Genomic DNA, 22,734 nt, shown 5'->3' with positions numbered 1-22,734 from the left:
GAGATTGAATCAATAATCAAAAACTTTCCAACAAAGAAAATCCCAGGTCCTGATGGCTTTACTGCTGTATTAAAAAAAAATTTAAATGATATTTAATACAAGTTATTCTCAATGTCTTTCAAAAAACTGAATAGGAAGGAACACTTCCAAACTCATTTTAGGAGGCCAGTATTACCCTGAATCCAAAGCCAGACAAGGACGCTACAAGAAAATAAAATTACAGGTGAGCATAGATGCAAAAATCTTCCACAAAAGACCAGCAAACCTAATTAGGCAGCACAGTAAAAGAACCATTCATCATGACCAAGTAGGCTATATTCCTGGAATGCAAAAATGGTTTAACATACTCAAATCAATAAATGTGATACACCACATTAGTGTAATAAAGGTTACATCATATGATCATCTCAATAGATGCAGAAAAAGCATTTAACAAAATTCAACATATTTCATGATGAAAACTATCAACAAATTATGTATAGGAAAAACTGAACTCAACATAATAAAGGCCATATATGAAAAGACCACAGCTAACATTGTACTCAGTGTTGAAAAGCTGAAAGCTTTTTCTCTAAAATCAGGAACAAGACAAGGATAACTACTCTTACCACTTCTATTCAACATAGTACTGGTCCTAGCCAGAGTGATTAGGCAAGAAAAAGAAATAAATGGCATTCAAATTGGAAAGGAAGACATAAACTTGTCTCTGTTTACAGATGACATGATCTTACATATAGAAAACACTTAAGGCTGCATCAAAAAGCTGTTAAAAATAATAAACGAATTCAATAAGATTGCAGAAAGTCAACAGGCAAAAATCATTAGCATTTCTATACAATAAAAATGAACTATCTGAAAAGAAATTAAGAAAACAATTCCATTTACAATCCTACCAAAAAAATACTTAGGAATAAGTTTAACCAAAGAGGTAAAAGACCAAAAATTACAAAACATTGATAAAATAAATTGAAGGAGGAAGCAGAGCAAGATAAGCAAATTGCCCTCCAGCAATTGCCCACACACACAGAGGAATATCAAGTTGAACAACTATCCATGCAAGACATTAACTTCATACAAACTAAAAAAAATAAAAAATCAGGTGAGAGATTACAGTACCTGGTTTTAGCGTAACAAGAAAGAATACATTGAAGAGGGTTGGAAGAACGGTCTCACATTACCCCTCCCTCATTCCCAGGAGGCCCAGCACAGAGAGAGACTCCTTCCACTTGGGGGAAAGAGAAGGAAGAAAAGTGGTGGATTTTGCATCATTTCCCAGAGAATTCTCCCTTAAGTGCATCGTGGCTGAGTATCTAGGAGTCGGCATGAGTCACAACATAACTAGGCTTAGGGTGCCCTCTAGTGCTGAAGTAGCTGCAGTGACCGCAGGCTCAGTTAACACAACAGTCCCCTTTGATTTTTGGAAAGCCCTCTGAAAAAGGACCAGTACAAACAAGACCAAACTGTCGAACTGGGAAAAAAAAAAAATGCCTAATTCTTCAATGTCCAGACAGCAACAACATTCAAAAGCACCAAGAGCATTCAGGATAAAATGACCTCACTAAAGGAACTAAAGAAGACATCAGCAGAAAATCCTGGAGTGATGACGTGCACCCTCTAACACAAGAAGAAATTCAGAAATCTATCACAGAAATTTTACAAACAGATTAAAATAATTTTTAAAAATATGGAACTGAAAAATTCAATTGACAAACTGAAAATACATCAGAATGTCTCAATAACAGAATTGATCAAGCAGAAGAAAGAATTAGTGGCCTAAAAGACAAGCTATTTGAAAAAAATACAGTCAGAGAAAAACAGCAAAAGAATGAAAAAGAATAAAGTACACCTACAAGATCTAGAAATTAGCCTCAAAAGGGAATATCTAAGAGTTATTGGCCTCAAAAAAAGATGTAGAGAGAAATCAGGATAGAAAATTAATTCAAAGAAATAATTTTTAAAAAAACTTTCCAAACAAAGAGAAAGATATAAATATCCAGGTAAAAGAAGGTCAAAGAATAACAAGAAGATTTCACCCAAATAAAACTACCTCAAGACCTCTCTTTCTTTATTCAACAAATATTTATTGAGTGCTCAACTTGAGCCAGATAAGGTTCTTAGACCAGGGAATCAGTAATTAACAGACACAAATAATTGCCTTTATGAAGCTCATATTCTAGTGGAAATACACTACAATTAATCAACAAGATATATATATGTGTATATATATATATCAAATAATGATAAATACTATGAAAAAGAATAATGCAGGAAACAGGGGATAGAAACATGCCAAAATGGGTTTTGTCATTTTAAATAAGGTTCTCAGGGAAGATTTTCTCAGACAAACAAAAGTTGGGGAAATTTATTACAAATAGACCTGTCTTACAAAAAATGCTAAAAGTTCTTTAATCCAAAAGAAAATGATGCTACTAACATGCAACAAGAAATCATCTGAAGGTATAAAACTCATTGATAAAAGTAAGTACACAGACAAATTCAGAATACTCTATTACTGTAATTGTGGTTATAAACCACATATATCTTTAGTATGAAGACTAAAAAATAAATGTCTCAAAATCAAAATAATTAGAACAATTTGTTAACAGGCGATATAAAAGATATAAGACAACAAAAAGTCAAAAGAGTAAGGGGGGATGAAGTTAAAGTATAGAATATTTTTCTTTATACACATAAAAGAAAGCAATTTCTTTTTTCTTTGCGATCAAAGTTATGTTTTTACTAGTTTAAAATACCATACTATAACTATAAGATGTTATTTGCAAGCCTCATACTAACCACAAAGCAAAAATCTGTAATAGATACGCTAAAAATAAAAAGCAAGGAAGTAAAACATACTACTAAAGAAAATCATTTACTCAGGAAGGCAGGAGGGCAAAAAGGAAGGGAGGGAGGGCAGAAGCACTTACAAAACAACCAGAAAACAAATAGAAAAAAGGCATTAGTAAGTTCTTACCTGACAATAAAAATAGTGAATGTACATAAACTAAAATCTCCAATTAGAAGACACAGAGTAGCTGAATGGACTTAGAATAAAAAAAGAAAGACCCCATATACGGCCTACAATAAACTCACTTCACATATAAAGATACAGAGAGACTGAAAGTGAAGGGTTGGAAAAAATATTCCACACAAACAGAAACAAAAACTACAGCAAGTAGTTATACTTATATTAGATAAAATAGATTTCAAGTAAAAAATACTGTAGAAAGGGATAAAGAAGTCATTACATAATAATAATGAGGTCAATTCAGTAAGAAAATGTAACAATTATAAATATATATGCCACTAACATCAGAACACTCAAACATATAAAGCAAATATTAATACATCTAAAGACAGAGATAGACTGTAATACTAGTAGAGGACTTCAGCTACACGTTTTTGGCAATACACAGATCATCCAGACAGAAATCAACAAAAGAAACATGAGAATTAAACTACACTCTAGAGCAGATTTACCTGACATTTATACATTTCATCCAACTACTGAAGAGTATAGGTTCTTCTCATCAGCACAGGGAGTACTGTACAAGATAGACTGTATATTAGGCCATGAAACAAGTCTTGACAAATTCAAAAAAAATTGAAATCATGTCAAATATCTGTTCTGACCAATACAGAAAAACAAACTAGAAATCAATAATAAGACAAACTTTGGAAACTATACAAATACACGGAAATTAGATGACATGCTTCTGAACAACCAATAAGTCAATAAAGAATTTAAGAATGAAGTTTAAAAATGTCTGGAAATAAATAAAAGTGGAAACACAGCATACCAAAACCTGTGAGACACAGCAAAGGCAGTACTAAGAGGGAAGTTGAAACGTAGACAAACTTCAAATAACCTAATGATGAATTAGAAAATAAAAAACAAATCAAACCCAACATTAGTAGGAGGCAAGAAATAATAAAAGATCAGAACAGAAATAAATGAAATTGAGACAAAAAAATACAGAAGATCAATGAAATGAAAAGTTGGTTTATTGAAAAGATACTGAAAAACCTTTAGCTAGACTAAGAAAATAAGAGAGAAGACCTAAATAAATAAAATCAGATATGAAAAAGGAGACATTACAACTGATACCAAAGAAATTCAAAGGATTATTAGAGGCTACTGTGAGAAACTACATGCCAATAATTTGAAGAGCCTAGAAGAAATGGATAAATTCTGATACATACAACCTACCTATATTGAGCCACGAAGAAATAGAAAACCTGAACAGACCAGTAATGAGTAACAAGATCAAAGCAGTAATGAAAAGTTTCCCATCAAAGAAAAGCCCAGAATCAGATGGCTTCACTGCTAAATTCTACCAATTGTTTAAAGAATAGACAACAATTAAATTCAAACTATTCCAAAAAATTGAAGAGCAGGGAATACTTCCAAACTCATTCTATGAGGCCGGCATTGCCTTGATACTAAAGCCAGATGAAGATACAAAAACAAACAAATGAACCAAAATCCTTTATAGGCCTATGTCTATGATAATCATAGATGCAAAATCCTCAACAAAATACTGGCAAAGCAATTTCAACAACACATTAAAAAGATCATTCACCATTACTAAGTGGGATTCACAAATTAATGAAAGTGATACATCACATTACTAGAATCAAGGACCAAAACCATATGATGATTTTAATAGATGATAAAAAAAGTATTCAACAAAATTCAGCACCTCTTTATGATAAAAAAAACACTCAACAAATTAGTTATGAAAGGGAAATACTTTAAAATAATAAAGGCCATATGTAACAAATATGACCCTAGACCATATGACCCAAACCCATAGCATCATACTGAATGGGGAAAATCTAAAAGCCTTTTCTCTAACATCTGGAATAAACCAAGGATGCTCACTTTCACCACTTCTACTCAACAATATACTAGAAGTCCTAGCCAGAACAATTAGACAAGATAAACAAACAAACGGTACCCAAATTGGAAAGGAAGTAGTCAAATTCTCCTGGTTTGCAGATTATATAATTTTATATTTAGAAAAACCTAAAGACTATACCAAAAACCTCTTACAACTGGTGAAAAAATTCAGTAAAGTTGCAGGATACAAAACAAACATGTGAAAATCAATAGCATTTCTATATTCTAGCAGTGAACAATCTAAAAAAGAAATTAAGAAAGCAATACCATCTATAATAGCTACCAAAAAAAATGCCTGGGAATAAACTTAACAAAAGAAGTGAAAGATCTCTACAGTGAAAACTATGAAACACTGATGAGAGAAATTGCAGAGGACACCAAAAAATAGGAAAAATGTCCCATGTTCTTGAGTTAATATTGTTAAAATGTCCATACTATCCAGTGATCTACAGATTCAATGCGATCCCTATCAAAACACTAATGAGATTCCTAACCGAAGTAGAAAAAACAATCCTCAAATTTGAATGGAACCACAAAAGACTCCAAATAACCAAAGCAACCCTGAGCAAAAAGAACAAAGCTGGAAGAATCACATTACTTGACTTCAAAATATACTACAAAGATATATCCAAACATAAATTTATCCACAAATCAAAATAGCATGATACTCATAAAAACAAATACATAGACCAAAGAAACAGAATTCAAAGTCTAGAAATAAATTCCAGGGCCAGATGGCAAAATAGTAACAGCTCTGGTCTGCAGCTCCCAGCAAGACCAACGCAGAAGGTGGGTGATTTCTGCATTTCCAACTGAGGTACGCACCTCATCTTATTGGGACTGGTTAAACAGTGGGTGCAGCCCATGGAGGGTGAGCCAAAGCAGGGTGGAGCGTCGTCTCCCCTGGGAAGTGCAAGGGGAACCCTCTCCCCTAGCCAAGAGAAGCCATGAGGGACTGTGCCTTGAGGAATGGTGTATTCCAGCCCAGATACTATGCTTTTCCCACAGTCTTCACAACCTGCAGACTAGGACATTCAGTTGGGTGCCTACATGACCAGGGCCCTGAGTTTCTGTCCAAAACTGGGCAGCCATTTGGACAGACACCAAGCTAGCTACAGGAGCTTTTTTTTCATAACCTAGTGGCCGCTGGAATGCCAGTGAGAGAGAACTGTTTATTCCCCTGGAAATGGGGCTGAAGCCAGGGAGCTGAGTGGTCTTGATCAGCGGATCCCACCCCACAGAGCCCAGCAAGCTAAGATTCACTGGCTTGAAATTCTCACTGCCAGCACAACAGTCTGAAGTCAACCTGGGATGCTTCAGCCTGGTGCGGGGAGGGGCAGCCACCATTACTGAGGCTTAAGTAGGTGGTTTTCCCCTCAAAGTGTAAACAAAGCCACTGGAAAGTTTGGGCTGGGCAGAGCCCACCACAGTGCCACAAAGCAACTGTAGCCAGATGGCCTCTCTAGATTCTTCCTCTCTGGGCAGGGCATCTCTGAAAGAAAGGCAGCAACCCCAGTCAGGGGCTTATAGATAAAACTCCCATCTCCCTGAGAGAGAGCACCTGGGGGAAGGGGCAGCTGTGGGCACAGCTTCAGCAGACTTAAACATTCCTGCCTGCCAGCTCTAAAGAGCGCAACAGATCTCCCAGCACAGTGCTCAAGCTCTGCTTAGGGACAGACTGCCTCCTCAAGTGGGTCCCTGACCCCCATGACTCCTGACAGGGAGACACGTCATATAAGGAGGTTCCTCAAAAAATTCAAATAGAACTACTATTTGTTCCAGAAATTCCATTTCTGGGTATATATCTGATGGAAATAAAATCACTATATGTACTAATAATGTATTGTATACTTGAAAATTGCTAAGAAACTAGATCTTACATGTTCACACTACAAAAAAATGATAAGTATGTGAGATGATGAATATGTTAACAAGCTTGACTTAATCATTTCACAATATATGTGCTCTTTTGGTTACCCTGTCTATGGAATATCTTTTTTATCCCCTTTTCTTTCAGCCTATATGTGTCCTTAAGGCTTAAGTGAGTCTTGTGGACAACATATTGTTGGATCTTCCTTTTATAATTATTATTCACTTAGTCCATTTTGTGTTCCTATAAAGGAATATCTGAGGCTGCATAATTTATAAAGAAAAAAGGTTTATTTGGCTCACAATTGTGGATGTCTACAAAATGCAAGATGAGGCATCTGTATCTGGTGAAGGCCTCAGGCTGCTTCTACTTGTGGTAAGAGGTGAAGGGGAACTGGTGTATGCAGAGCTCACACAGAGAGGGGTGAAGTGTCAGGTTCTTTTTAACAACCAGCTCTCTTGGGAACTAACACAGTGAGAACTCACTCGCTCCTAAGGGAGAACCTTGACATACTCATGAGAGGTCTGCTCCCATGACCCAAACACCTCCCACTAGACCTTGCCTCCCAACAACTGGGATTAAATTTCAACATGAGGTTTGGTAGTGACAAACATCCATATCATAGCATCCATTTTGCCACATTGGTGTCTTCTTTGTTTTAATTGACAAATTAAAAAAATAAAGCTAGTTAACATATTTATCACCCCTCATACTTACCATTTTTGCAGTGAGAACATTTATTATCTTAGCAATCCTCAAGTATACAAAACCTTTATTAACTGTAGTCACCATGATGTACAATAGATCTCCAGAAACTATTCCTTCCATCTAATTGAAACTTTGTAAACTTTGATACACATCCCCCCAATCCCTGGTAACCACCATTCTGCTCTCTGCTTATATGACTTTAACATTTTAAGTTTCTACATGTAAGTGACATCGTGTCGTATCTGTCTTTCTATGCCTGGCTTATATCACTTAACGTAATGTCCTCCAGGTTCATCAGTGTTGTCACAAATGCAGTATTTTATTCTTTTTTAAGGCTTGATGGTATTCCATTGTGTACATATACCACATTTTTGTTATACAGTCATCTGTTGATGGACGTAAGTTGATTCCATATTTGGCTATTGTTAGTAATGCTATAATATAATGACCACAAAAGTGCAGATATCGCTTCAATATACTGCCTTCATTTTCTTTGGATATATACCCAGTAGTAGAATTGCCTGATTATATGATAGTTCTATTAACTCTGTTCTTTCTGTTGGAAAAATAATCCATCTGCATTTAAAGTAACTATTGATAGGGAAGGACTTACTATTGCCATTTGTTTTTTCTGACTGTTTTATAGTTCCTCTGTACCTTTTTTCTCTCTGCTGTCTTCCTTTGTGATTTGTTGCTTGTTTGTTTTTAGTGGTATGCTTTGATTTCTTCTCTTTATCTTTTGTGCATTTACTAGAGATTTTTTTCTTTGGGTGGTTACTGGAGGTTATCATGAGCCTTATATAAAATATCTGTAGTTATAGTATTCTATTTTGAGCTGAAAAAAACTTCAAACACATACAGAAACCCTATACTTTCATTGTTCCCCTCCCTTGACACATTTTATTCTATTGATGTTACACTTTACATCTTTTTACATTGCATATTACTAACAAATTCTTATAGCTGTAGTTATTGTAATACTTTTGTCTTTTAACTTTTACACTAGAGTTAAAAGTGATTTGTACATCCCTATTATAGTTTTAGAGTATCTGAATTTGCCTATATACTTACCTTTACCAGTGAGTTTTAGACTTTCATGTTTTGATGTCATGACTTATCATCCTTTTGTTTCAACTCAAAAAGCTCCCTTAACATATCTTGTAAAGCAGGTGATGATGAAATTCCCTCAGCTTTTGTTAGTCTAGAAATGTCTTTATCTCTCTTTCATTTGTGAAGGACAGCTTTGCTGGGTACAGTATTATTGTTTGGTAGGTTTTTCTTCTTTTAGTACTTCATCCTAGCTTACAAGGTTTCTGCTGAAAAGTCTACCGGTAACCTTAAGAGAGTTCCCTAGTATCTCTTTTCTCTTGTTGCTTTCAAGACTCTCTGACTTTTCAGTTTGGTTATAATATGTCTTAGAGCATTTTAAGGTTTTTCGGATTTTTTTGAACACATTAATCTGGAAGTCCATATCTGTTCCAATATTTGGAATGTTTACAGCCAGTATTTTTAAAATAAGACTTCTGTCTCACTCTGTTCCTTCTGAAAATCCCATAATTCATATGCTCATTTGCTTGATGGTGCTTTCTTCACTCTTACGCGTTCTTCACTCTTTTAGATTCTTCTCTCTTTTTGTTTCTCTAATTGACTAATATCAAATGACCTGTCTTTGAGTTAGCCAACTCTTTTGATTTTTCTCTTGAAGCTTTTGAATTTTTCAGTTCTATCATTATTCAGATGGTCCTCCACTTATGACAGTTTGACTTATGATTTTTTTTTACTTTATGATGATGCAAAAGTGATAGGCTTTCAGAAGAAAGTGGTACAGTACCCTCTCACAATGCTGAACAGTAGCAGCAAGCCATAGCTTCCATTTAGCCACATGATCATGAGGGGAAACAACCAATACCCCTACAGTGCACTGTGTTGCCAGATGATTTTGCCCAACCATAGACTAATGTCCTTTAGGGCAACTATAGGCACAGTTAAGATAGGTTAGGTTAATTTATGACATTTGATAGATTAGGTGTATTGGATGCATTTTTAACTTATTATATTTTCAATTGACAATGGGTTTATCACAACATAACCCCATTGTATATCAGGAAGCGTCTATATTCTTCAGCTCCAGTATTTCCACTTGGTTCTTTTGTATTATTTTGACTTCTATTCTCCTTTTGTTCATGTACTCTTTCCTTGATTGTTTTAGTTTTTTATCGTTGTTCTCTTGCATCCCATAGAACTTCTTTAGGATTATTTTAAATTCGTTTTCAGGCAATTCATAGATCTCTATTTCTGGGGTGAGTTGCTAAAGCTTTACTGTTTTCCTTGAGTGGTTCATATTTGCCTGATTCCTCATTATTTGTGTAGCCTTGCATTGGTGTCTGTGTATTTATAGGAGCAAATACCTATTCCTGTCTTTATACATGGTTTCAGCAGGTGAAGATCTTCTCCTGTTGGGCCACTGGGCTGATAGGATTGCCAGAATCATGGTAAATTGGGGTTGGAGCTGAGTCACATGACTGCTGCTGGGTTCATAGTTACCAGGGGCACAAGCAGGCATGGATCCTATGCAGTCACTGGGTAGACTGAACTGCCTTCAGGACCTTGGTCAGTAGGGCTGGTGCAAAGATGTCGGTCTGCTTCAGGGTTTCCAGATGGCAGGCCTGTTACAAGGTAGTGTAGCTTCCTCCAGGTGTCCCTGGGAGAACTTCCACTGCATGACTGGGTGGGTCCCTTGGCAGGTGGTGCTAGTCTCATACCATGGCTGACAGGAACTCAATAACAGGGATGGTTAAGCATCCACAGCTGAGACCAATGTCTCCAGGCCTGCCTCTGTTGACATGGGCTTGTGTGTCTCCCTCCAAGTCTACGGGTAGGCAGAACTGCTCTCAGGCTGCAGCTGAGAGGTACTGGAGTTGAGTTGCAAGGCCATGTCAGGATCTGCACTGAGATCCAGGTCAAATGGCCTGCCTACAAAGGCATAGATAGGTATGTCTCCCACGAGGTCCCTGAGTGGGCAGAACTGCTTTCAGACCCAGCTAAGAGGGGTTAGAGCCAAATTACAGGACAATTTCAGAGTCCACAGCTGAGACTAAGGTAGATAAGCCTGTCACCTAAGACATGAATGGTCATGACTCCTCCCAGGTATCTTGGCAGAGGGCTCTGGAGGCAGGACCAGGGCTAAATGGAGTTGTATCTGAGTCCACAATGGGATGGGTATATTTCTGGGTATGGGTTCTAGATCCAGATCTGGACTCAGGTCTGTCCTCTCAAAATGACTCTCCTAGATGTTGGGTTCCACCAAGATTTCACAACCTCCTACCTAAATCCCAAAGCTCACCCAAAGGCACTTTCATCCATAGATAGCTGTTTAATTGTTGATGCTGAGGGAATATGATCAGGAGACCACCTACTCTACCCTACTGTTGACCATCACTCCCTCTGATGTTGTTTTGGTGACAATCAGTACTGCAGGCACAGAGCCACCCACTGCCCACCACTTACCATCTAATGGGCCACCTGAAGAATGGCAGTCAGCAAACAAACTGTGTCACTAGCTCTCTGGGGCCTTGTTTGTGATTCTTTAGAAACCCAGACCTCATTGACACCACAGTGCTGTGTATTCTTCACTGACCTGGAATTATCTCTAACCACTCAGATATTTTTTAGCTCTCACTCATCCCCCAACACACACACACACACACAGGCACAGAGAGAGAGAGAATATGAATCAGAGACAGAGAAAGAGAAAACAAGGCTCTGCCACCTACTAGGCATTAACCAATAGCTTATCTCTCAGCTCCATGGTTTTGTTTTATTCCCTTTAAGGATCTTTTCTCCATAAGCTTCCTGAGTTCATGCCCTGCTTCTTCATCTTTCTCCCTTGTTGACTTCAAAACAAAAGCCACCAACTCCCTGCTGGGAAATGGAGGTGGAGAAGAGCAGGAATAGGGTTAAGGCAAGGCTGTTCTTCACCACTCCCAAGAGCATGAAAGCACCCTGACCTTGCCCATTTATTTTCTAGGCAGGACTCAGTGGCCTTATCTGTATACAATGACAAAGGTTAATTAATTAACTGCCTCTGGCCTGGTTGCCCTAGCAACTGGCTTTTGTTCATAACTAAATTCTAGCAAGGGATATTTCGCAGAGACTTTTTTGACTTATACTAGAAGAGAAATTGGATAAGAATTTAAAGAGAAAATTAACTGGTTGTAAGAGAAGCTTTTTCCATTCATTAAAATCTTTGAATTTCTATCTTATAACTGTGGTTATGTCCTTATTACTCAAGGTCACAGTAAAAAAGTTTCTGGTTACATGATGTTTTTTCAAATTAAAGAAACAAACATCCAGAGGCATTTAAACCAATCTAAAACAGCTCCCACTCCTACCCTCACCCCGACAGAGCTCTGGAAAACCAATATGAACTAAACCAAGGGATCTGCTGTGGGAACAACAACTCATTCATAATTCCCACTGACCAAGCTCATCCCTGGCCATCAGCACATTGATACACATTGCAACCAACCAGCCCCAATTCTCTCCTTTATGGAAACCACTCTGTGCCACTGTGGAAACTGTTCATACCTTTTCCAGCCCATTAATTTCTCCATATTTGAGAGTAACAGCATTTCCATCTCTTAGATTAGATTTTGTTCATTAAATTCTCATCTCACTTCCCAACCTGCCAAATTTTCATCAGTAGAGATCTGGGATTCAGACACCACAACCCATTAAGCACAACATCTTGGAATTTACAATTTTGTTTTACAAAACCCTCCACAGACAGTCTATCTTACATACATTAGCCTAGTAAAAGATTAAATATAAATGGATGCTTTCTAAAGCATTTTAAAGGTATGACTGTTTGCTTAACACTTCAAATGCAATTTCCATTTTGAAGAATATTCTTAATCATGCATAATATGCAAAGACTGGAGATCTCAAATTTTTGTTTGTTTGCTTTTAATGATAAGTATTTAATGTAACTATTTGTCAACTTGCTCTTTTAAAATCTTTTCTTTTTTTATTTTATTTTTTTATTATACTTTAAGTTCTAGGGTACATGTGCATAACGTGCAGGTTACATATGTATACATGTGCCATGTTGGTGTGCTGCACCCATCAACTCGTCAGCACCCATCAATTCATCATTTATATCAGGTATAACTCCCCAGTGCAATCCCTCCCCCCTCCCCCCTCCCCATGATAGGCCCCAGTGTGTGATGTTCCCCTTCCCGAGTCCAAGTGAGCTCATTGTTCAGTTCCCACCTATGAGTGAGAACATGCGGTGTTTGGTTTTCTCTTCTTGTGATAGTTTGCTAAGAATGATGGTTTCCAGCTGCATCCATGTCCCTACAAAGGACGCAAACTCACCCTTTTTTATGGCTGCATAGTATTCCATGGTGTATATGTGCCACATTTTCTTAATCCAGTCTGTCACTGATGGACATTTGGGTTGATTCCAAGTCTTTGCTATTGTGAATAGTGCCGCAATAAACATACGTGTGCATGTGTCTTTGTAGTAGCATAATTTATAATCCTTTGGGTATATACCCAGTAGTGGGATGGCTGGGTCATATGGTACATCTAGTTCTAGATCTTTGAGGAATTGCCATACTGTTTTCCATAATGGTTGAACTAGTTTACAATCCCACCAATAGTGTAAAAGTGTTCCTATTTCTCCACATCCTCTCCAACACCTGTTGTTTCCTGATTTTTTAATGATTGCCATTCTAACTGGTGTGAGATGGTATCTCACTGTGGTTTTGATTTGCATTTCTCTGATGGCGAGTGATGATGAGCATTTTTTCATGTTTTCTTTAAAAGAAAAAACTAGTGAGTGATCGGGGATGAAACATGATGGTTTGGGAGCATGATGTTAGAAGACTTAAAGTAGAAAATTTTGATGATCGTACTGTGTTATGCCAGAAAAGAGGAGTTAAGTGGGAAAGCCTGAACTCTTAGAGGGAAACAATACAGCCCCCTTGTCAATTTTGTTTGCTTGGGTGTGACCTCCATGATCAAAGGAAGGCAGGGCATAGAGACAACATTAAACAGTTCCAGGGGACAGCCTGACAACATTAAGTCTTATTGGTCAGCCCTCCGACTTCTTTCTTCTAAGCAGAGGGACATCACCTACTGAAGCACTGGGCCAGTGGGACCATACAGAACTGATTGTGTCTGCAGATGCCAGAAGTAGGAAAGCCCCCATCAATGTGAGAGGAGCAGCAAAGGCCTAAGAATAAAAAGTTCTACCCCAAGAGCTGAAAAGACAACCCAGAGGTAGGGTGCTGGAGGAAAGTCCCATGCCTACATAGCTGGATCCAAATAAGGAAGAGTTTAATCATGGGAAGGAGCAGCGTTAGAGGTTTTACAAATAATCTTTCAGTCTCAGGAAACGAAAGCAGGGCTGTCCTCTGAGGAAAGCCATATCCTGGTTTAAATATTTGGGACTTACATTCTAATGCAAAAGCTAATCATGTCAGAGATGAAAAAATTCATATACAATTTCTCACATTTCCTGATCAGGCTGTTCTACAATGTGATTAACACTGTGATCACAATAAAAATGTTTTATTTAGTGGATAATTGTATGTACTGGTATCTACCATTTCCAAATGTCTCCTTTTATTACCCTTGTTCAAGAAAGTCCTAATATTTAAGTGATTTACTGATCACTTAAAATGCCAGCCTCGCCATTAGGAGGAGGTACATTCACTATACGTTGCTTAATTTTATAGTACATTATTTCTTTATAAACAGACACATTACTGTAGAACATTAATTAAACCTTTTCCCCATTATGCACTACATTTTGAAGACAACAGTGTAACCAAGTGTTGCCTTGACAGATATGCCTGTGACTCCATTTCTTGGCTCACAAAAGAAACAGATTCCCCAAGAAGTAGTGCTACTGGGACTCCAGGATTAGGCAACAGACAGCTATGATTTGTGAAAGACGTACTTAATGAATAATGCATGGCAGATGCGCTTCAACAACCCAATTTGCTGAACTATTTAGCATTAATAACCTAGCTATAATGGAAACAGAAGGCCTTTTAGAGGTAGATTATGAGAAGAGTTTTAACAAAATGATATCACTGCAATCATGTGCATAACATTTGCATTTAGTAGAAGCTGATGTTTAGATTGGTATAAAAAGAAAACTTCTGCAGCCACTTTTTGTAAAGCTCTCACTCAGAAATACACTGACATATGAGAGCTGTGCGAGGATCAGCCATTAGGGAAGGATTTGAAGAAACACTGAGCAAGTTCTTCTCCCTGCAAATCACATAGACTAAAAAGGCCACACTCTGATTTCAGAAAATCCTTCTGGTTGAAAAATAATTCTAATGAGCACAAAACTACAAGCAAATTTCCTATTTGCTTTGAGACTGAATGGCAAGTATTACATAAAAATTCCTATGGCATAATATATTTTCTAACATTAATGGAAAAGGGCAAGAGTAATGTCATAAAACTAATCTTCAGTAAATCATTTGCTAAATGCATTTGAATTACCTATTTCATATTTCCCTGCTGACCCCCTGCTCTCCAAAATCAATATTCAAGAAAAAACTTGCCCTGAGATGCCCTAGAAACCATTAAAATGCTATGTGTGAGCTATCCAATTAGCAATATTTAAATGAAAATTTATAATTTAGTGCTTTCCCATTGATAAGAATGAGAAAGTTACACCCATGTCAACTTTTCTAGTACTAATAACATATGTAAAAAATAGAACTAAATTTGATAAGAACAGGATTTTACTGTTGCATCAGTAGAATTTATTGAGTGACCAGAGGTGAGTTCAACATTCAATATTAGTAGTTACATAATGACAGGAGAAATTTCCTAGTGCAAAAGACTTGTCTGGAACTCATACTCATAAAGAATGGTCAAAGCCCATCTTCCAAGAGGAACACAATAAAATTCCCCCAAAACACATCCTTGTATCTCTTGAAGACTTGAAATCTATATCTCTGAAGCCTAAGAGTTCACTGAGCTGGAGACTGGATTTAGGGATCCCAACTTCTCATCATAGTAACTTAACTGCTTGGTCAGATGTGAGCAGTTATGGCCTTAGAGAAAGTCATTATAAATGCAAGACATAGGCTTCTGCTGAGAAGGAAACTGATAAATATTGAGTAGCTACTACCTGCTAGGCCTTGTGCTAGGTAATCCATGCACCGTCAACAATGATTTGAAAAGGTGAATATTGAAGTTGACAAAATAAAATGAAGGTAAAATAAATCAAAGAACCAAAGTATGTATGTTTGCAATGCATCCTTGGAGAAAAGAAAGGTAAATTGAAACAAAATAATATAGGGAGGGGCCCTACTGGAACTACACTGTCTGTCTTGGAGAAGGTGCTGAGTGAGCAAGTGGACAGACTCCAGTACCTCATGGCATGCCCCTTGTTAGACACTCTTATGGCATCTTATACCTTTCCTTCCTGGCACTTATCCAGGTTTAAAACCATACACATATTTATATGACTATTTGACTCTCTTTTTTGCTCAGCTATAAGCTCCATGACGGCAGGAACTGCATCCGTGTTCATCTCCTCTGGTTCCCTAACACCAAACACAATTCCTGACACCTAAGAGGTGCTTAGTAAATATTTATTGCTGACAGAAGAAAAGGATAAAGCGAAAAAGGCAAGAGGCCAGGAGCATGGTGAAACTATTAATGTGCATCCTAAGTCTCATATGGCCTGGGAGCTGGGGTGGGGTTAGCCAGCCCAGCCAGCCCTGCCCATTTCCTGCCTTTTCCTGGGGCAGGGAGGCATAAACTGGTAATGAGGAGGGCTGACAACATATCTGCTCCACTTGCCCTGAAAATCCATTTGCGTGGCCACACTTGAGGCTGCTCTGGATAAGCCACAATCTCCCTAATGGAATTTCTTCCAGCATTTATCCTAGTTTTCTTTGCGGTAAAATCAGAGAGTAGGCAGGATCTGAGAAAACGTTAATAATTTGCATTGATGTAAAACTCTGACCACATTGATGTAAGCTTTATCTGCCCAAGCAAGGGAACTACAAACTACTTGGTGAAGTTAGCGGTGTGGTGCTTTCCCCCAGTTAGCAGTTCTGTGTTAACATAGATGTTTGTGCATCACCAAGTCCACTGTACAATGGTTTCACTACTGCCATAGAATTTCTTTCTGCCACATTGCCTTTCCTCTTCTCTTATTTCCTATGGAGTCTGCTGTGAGCTAACTTCCTTCAGCCCCACTCGTAACTCCTCCAGGGCTGTCCCCTAGTTTATACCACTCCCACTCTGATGTTAGCACCTGCTGCTGGGAGAGGGGGTGATTTTAAATATGCTGACTGGCATACAAGGCTTAGCAAGCTACCAAGGCTGCCATGTCTGCACCATGTCAATCCTGCTTATGTTCTCAAAGGATTCCTAGAGCAGGCTAGTTACAGTCCAAAAGCTGAAATCCTGTGTTTACAACAGACTGAAAGGGATGTCCTAGTCACACTCCAGCATCAGTTGTCCCTGAGCTCTCTCTCTCCTGTCCAGTTTAGAGGGCCAATTGAAAAGCTGCTGCCTGTGGCTCCCCTGCCAGGGCAGCTAAGTAGCGTGACAGTTTAGATACTCCAAAAAGCCCACACCACTGGCACAAAGACAATCTTTCTGGGAAACAAAGCGCAAGAGACTGCAAAAATGCTGGCAGCTGACACCCATGGTCCTTCACGTATCTACTGATTGCAGAGCAGATGGGGTTTAAAAAGGAAGAAAGCATGCTGGAAAGTCTATCTGCTCCACCTTTTAAAGTAAAAATAAAAACTGTTCATGTCAAGCAGACACTGAGTACTGACACCACAGAATTCTAGCACCTAGCTGCCTCATCCACCAATACAATTTGCAAGTGGATTACTAGGAATTAAGAGACCAACTTCAAACTGAACTCCCATTCCAGAAGCATTGGTTTGGGTAGACAAAAAAGAGAACTGCAGATATAACCACTAAAAAGGGTAATGTTTCTCCTTTATCAGAGCCTTGGGTATTTTCATCAAAAAGACCACTGGGTGGGAGAACTCCCAGGTGTGATTCAGACGGAGACCCTCCTCAGCACTGGAGGCAGAGCTGTGCCAGGAGAACATATAGATTGTGTAAATATGCTCTGTTACATCTGAAGTGTAGCCTTGTGTTTTCTCCATGTAGTTCCAACAGGTAGGACTAGTGCCAAAGGGCAGAAACTACAAAAGAACAGATTTGGGTTTAATATAAGCAGGAACTAAAGAACAGCCTAGACACAGTGTTGTCACCTGCTAGTGGCAATGAGTTCTCTGCCAGCGGATGACCAATCCCTTCTCACAGATAAGTGAGGAATCGCGACTCTTGCAATGGACTAAATGTTTGTGTCTCCCAAAAATTCCCAGCCTCCAGAACTGTGAGAAATAAATGGCTGCTGTTTAAGCCACCTTGTCTATGGTATTTTGTTATAGCAGCCTGAACTAAGACAGCTCTTGAAGTCTAAAGAGGCTAGACAGGGTGCAAACATACCCTTCTGGTATTTCCCCCAAAGGAAATACATCCAAAGGCAACACCTTAACAGAAACCATAATCAGAAAGTTTATCAAATTGTCCCAAAGAGTCATCTATCTGAAAGAGAAGAGAAACAAATGCACCCTAAAGAAACAGACATAGAAGAGAGAAACCCTGTTTTAAAACAAAGAAAAGAAGAAATTGATTTTAAAGTAAAGGATGAGAAGCAAAGCCTTAAGAAGCTCCTGAGGTGACCAGTAAACAGAGACAGCCATGGTACCTAGAGATTTTAGGGCCAAATTTGAGTGCATGGCCAGGAGATTTCAAATCTAGACTGGAACAACTTCCTGCTAGGGTATTACAGAAGGTGTTCAAGCTCTGGATGAGTGGTTGGACTACATCAGGACTTAGGGGCTGGGACTTCTAAACTCTCAAATTACACATCATATTTTGTGAGTATGTGTCGATGTACATTTTCTGGAGAGAGGTGACAGCTTTTTATCAGATTCTAAAAACATACATAGCACTGTTTTAGATAAACTCCAGAGCATCTTCGAATTCAATCTACATGTTTAATATCAAATATTTGGAGATGAATCACTTTTTTACTTGACATTATATGATGACAGTTTAAAGATGATAACCAGTATTAATCCTTGCTTTTTCTGGGCCTGAGAGTAAAAGAATACATTTTCCTTCTACTGAATAATTGTACTTCAGGTAATACTGGATTTTGTAGTCATTTTATGGAGCCCTGGGAATGCAAACATACCACAGTGTCTAAATAATATGCCCAGCCTAAAGACGGAGATGTACACAGTATCTATAGTGTCTATTTGTCCTTCACCTCTCCAACCTCCCTTCCCTCTTCTGGCAACTGCCTTAATGTTTGCTTGAGGATCCACCCCCTCCCATTCTCAAATAATACGATCTGGGTGGGGCCAATTGTCAGTTCTGGGGGTGAACCCCTCAGTCATAGTATTACCCTCCTGGCCACAATGAGCAGTGTAGGGCAGGCTGGTAACCTCGTTCAGTCTGGGCCTGGTGGCTGTCAGGGCATTTCCTGGGAACATTGGGACAAGACTCTAACTTTTTTTATCCTGGATTTAAACCTCTGAGTTGCTGACAGGCACCCAGTAACTATGCGAGGTCCCAAAATAGAGCCAACATCGAAGAAACAGATCCAATAAATGGGTATCAAGAACCCAGTTCTTGGTTGTATAGTTTTAGCCATGAATTCAGGCATAGTTGAGGCTGTATCACATATGACTCATATGTACCAGTAAACTCTCTCTTTTTAGCAACACAAGCCAGTTTAGGTTGGGTTTTCAGTCACTTGCAACCGAAAGAATCCTGACTAAACTAGTAGTTGAAAATGCAGCACTAAAGTTTGATAGTTACCTTTTAGAGGCCCCATAAAATAAACTTCTGTCAATTAACACGACTTCCCCTATGCACACCTAATTGTGCACCTTTCTTCATAGAAAGGGTCCTTTTATTTGCTTTCCCCTCCCCTGTATCTTTGTTTCCTCTTCCCTCTTTTAAAGTACCTCCAAGATAACATAAATTTCCTTGAGGAGTCATATTTCCATTTAAAACATGCTCTGAAATGCAATCAGCCCTTGAAATCATTTCACAGAAACCTTAACAAGGCAAAGCAGCAAAAGGAATGTAAAATGTAATGTGGCCACGGTTTTTGAACAGGGGTATTAAGGCCTAATGAGGAAACAGAACTCCTTCCAGTTTCATTTATCCTAAGAAACTAAAATCAGTGTAAAAGCTAATGTCACTCTTTTCACAGAAATAAATTAATTTTTTCATGGAGAAAAAATTATGGGCTTTAAAGCCTGAGACTTAATCTTCTGTTTGTTATTTGTGAAATTATAATTCAAATGGCAATTAGCAAGTGACTAGAAACCAAACCTTGATCCCAGAAGACTTGAAGGCTATTGATAACAGAGACAGAAATAAAACAGGCAAATTAACACTTTGCCTGATATGTTCAGTGAGCTTGTGAATACTTGGCAAACCACTATTTAGCACAGTCCTTTCTATAATTATTTACACCACATGCAACATTATGGTGGTAAGCCAGACACACATAGTTACACCTAATTTGAAATTAGACAATTAATCAATCAATAAAACTACTTGCCTAATAGGAAAAGTTTTATTGTAAAGTTTTTACTTCAATTGAAATAGTAGCAAAAGAAGCTCAGAATTGATAACACAGAATTCTGCATATTATAAAATTTAAAATAAGAATAGCAATTACTCAAAAAAGTAGCTGTAAATACCAAAAAAATTTTAGACAACCTTTTCAACATGTCATTAACCCAGTAGTTCACAAGAAAGCGAATCTATGTAAACCTCTACATATCTAACAATTTGCCTCAGTTGGAATATTTTTCCAGACTGACTTATTTACTGTCATTCTAGAAGTAAATGAAAACATATCACTAGAATGGGTTCTCTGATTTTCTCAGGTTTATCTAGAGGCACTTATTCAGATAGAATAAGAGTTCATTCATCCCGCTAAATGAAACCCAAACTTACCTGGTTTTCTAAATTTCTTTAGTTCTAAAAGTTTTCTTTTATGCTACATTTAATTACAGAACTTTTCAATCATAAAATTATCCCACCATCACTTTAAAAAGACCAGTTCAGAGGAACATTGGTCAAACCCTATGGCTCAAAGCTTTAAAAAATTGGCAAATTGTGGTGTTAGATTTTGCAACATCTTCTCTCTCCCCACTTCCTGTGAATTCTGAAGCATTCAAGTTAGTTCGAACTAATTTAGTTTTAAGACATCTTTATGACAGCTGTTGGGATACTTGAACAGCCATACCTTCTGATAAGGAGAGCAACATGTACACAGAGACTCTATTTCCATAGAAATGCATTGAGCTGTATTGTTCTTGGAGCCAAGTTCTGCCTGATTGAAGGTTCAGGGCCCTTCGAGTCAGCTAAGTCAAAATACAATGGCTGGAAGTCATCATTTCAGGTCTTTAAAAGATGCTCAATTGTGGTCAGACTAAGTACAAAGGCTTATGAAACATTAGACAAAAACACAAGCCACTCTTCATATGGCTTACAAATTTATAGCCTATAAATGAATATAAACTAACCACTTGAAATTTGAGATGGCAATGGAAATGGGATATTGGGGAAAGGCAACGCAAAAGCATTCCCAAAACACTGTAAGCACTTAAAGTATAAAATATGCTAATATATAAAAATAATATTTTACTAACAAGTTTTCATTCCTAAAATAAAAGGAAAATACAAAGGAAAGTAAATTTGGAGTCTAAAACACAGTTCCAATAAAATTATTTCATTTTTAAGTATATATATTCTTTAAGTAGTTTGTTCTGTGTAATAATACTCAAAAGTAAAATCATCTTTTCTAGAAAATAGTAATAGCTAATTAAAGCTACCAAGTCACGCATCTGGAGCATGAATTATTAATGACCTTAAGAGTTGGTAGTAAGCTAACATAAAAGGCAGCTTAGTACTGTAAAATACTATAGAAATAGGAGAATCAATGGAGGGAAAACTAGCCCTCTTGAGGGAAAGAAATAGTCTCTATAATTGTGTCTCAAATATTCATAAAGCAAGAAAACTAGAGATTACTGGTAAACCCAACAACCAGCCATAAAATTTCCATTAATGAACATTATTGATGCAGTTAACTACTAGATAGAGTAACTGTTGTATCATCAATACAAGAGATACAGGTTTCACTTTAGATTAGCATTAAACATTTAAAATGTTTGTTAAAAGGACTAATTTTTTAAACATCTTAAAATGGTAACTAGCAGGTGAACCAAAATATCAAGGCCAGCTCTCAGTCGCAAGTACTTAACCCCAAAATTCCCATCTGGAACATCCTTTAGAACACCAGCGCTCCCCGCAAAAAAAAAAAAAAAAAAAAAAAATTTACCTTTACCAGCACAGAAAGAGATATGCAAGAGCCAAGGATGCAGTAAAAGAGGACAATCTGGAACCAACAGGCAAAAAACAGCTGTCTTTCATCACTGCCCACTTTCCAGAAAGTTCTCATTTGTATGGATTTGTCAGCAGTTCCCATTCATCAACTCAGCAGTGCAGAAGAAGAGAAATTCATCACTCAGGTTCTGACATGTACTGTTTCCAAGTTTTCAACCACAGTGTGCTTCTGTGGCTTTCTTAGTTGAAAAACTTTGAGAAAATTGAAATAGTTAACTATATTTAGAAACTTCTAACAGGTCATTCATAAAGATAATAGCAAGAAAAAAGAAAATTCTAATGCTATTGTATGCCCATGCTTCAATTCAGTCAGCCAGTCTTCTTGGAGAATCTTGTTTTCCAGATATTGAGTTCAGTAAGTGGCTACCCACTATAGCCCTATTTTTACCCCACCCATTCTGTGGGTGTTAAGATAAGGGATACAACTTTTTCCTTCGTGTGTGTGTTTAACTTCTCTAATTAATGAAGGTCTTCAGGTTCTACAATCTAAGGAATTGAAAACTCAGGTATCCTTGAGAACCAAAGCAATTATTTTCTGCCCATATAGAAAAATACTATTTAACTCAACTGTAAAAGAGTAAAAACATTTAGTTAGTGCTTCCTATGTGTCAGATACTGTATTGACAGGAGATATAATAAATGACAACTCAGAAAACTCTAATCACAGGTAATTCTAAAAGTTTTCTTTATCTGAAGTAGCAACCTAAACATGAAAGAATTTTCTTTTCCAGATCTATGAATGTTG

General features: G+C 37.6%; 1 long non-coding RNA gene across 2 annotated transcripts in view; it reads right to left on the bottom strand.

Moving 5' to 3' along the window:
- The window catches only part of LOC111549494, a 302,423-nt gene extending 280,104 nt beyond the window's left edge, over positions 1–22,319 (bottom strand). For both annotated transcript variants that reach the window (XR_003309652.1, XR_002733756.2), the window contains exon 1: positions 21,925–22,319. This is a non-coding gene — a long non-coding RNA (uncharacterized LOC111549494). The remainder of the gene's footprint in view (positions 1–21,924) is intronic.
- Between the last annotated feature and the right edge of the window lie 415 nt (positions 22,320–22,734).

Source organism: Piliocolobus tephrosceles, chromosome 6, assembly GCF_002776525.5.
Source record: "Piliocolobus tephrosceles isolate RC106 chromosome 6, ASM277652v3, whole genome shotgun sequence".
Taxonomy (NCBI): domain Eukaryota; kingdom Metazoa; phylum Chordata; class Mammalia; order Primates; family Cercopithecidae; genus Piliocolobus; species Piliocolobus tephrosceles.
This window is presented reverse-complemented; position numbering and strand designations above follow the sequence as displayed.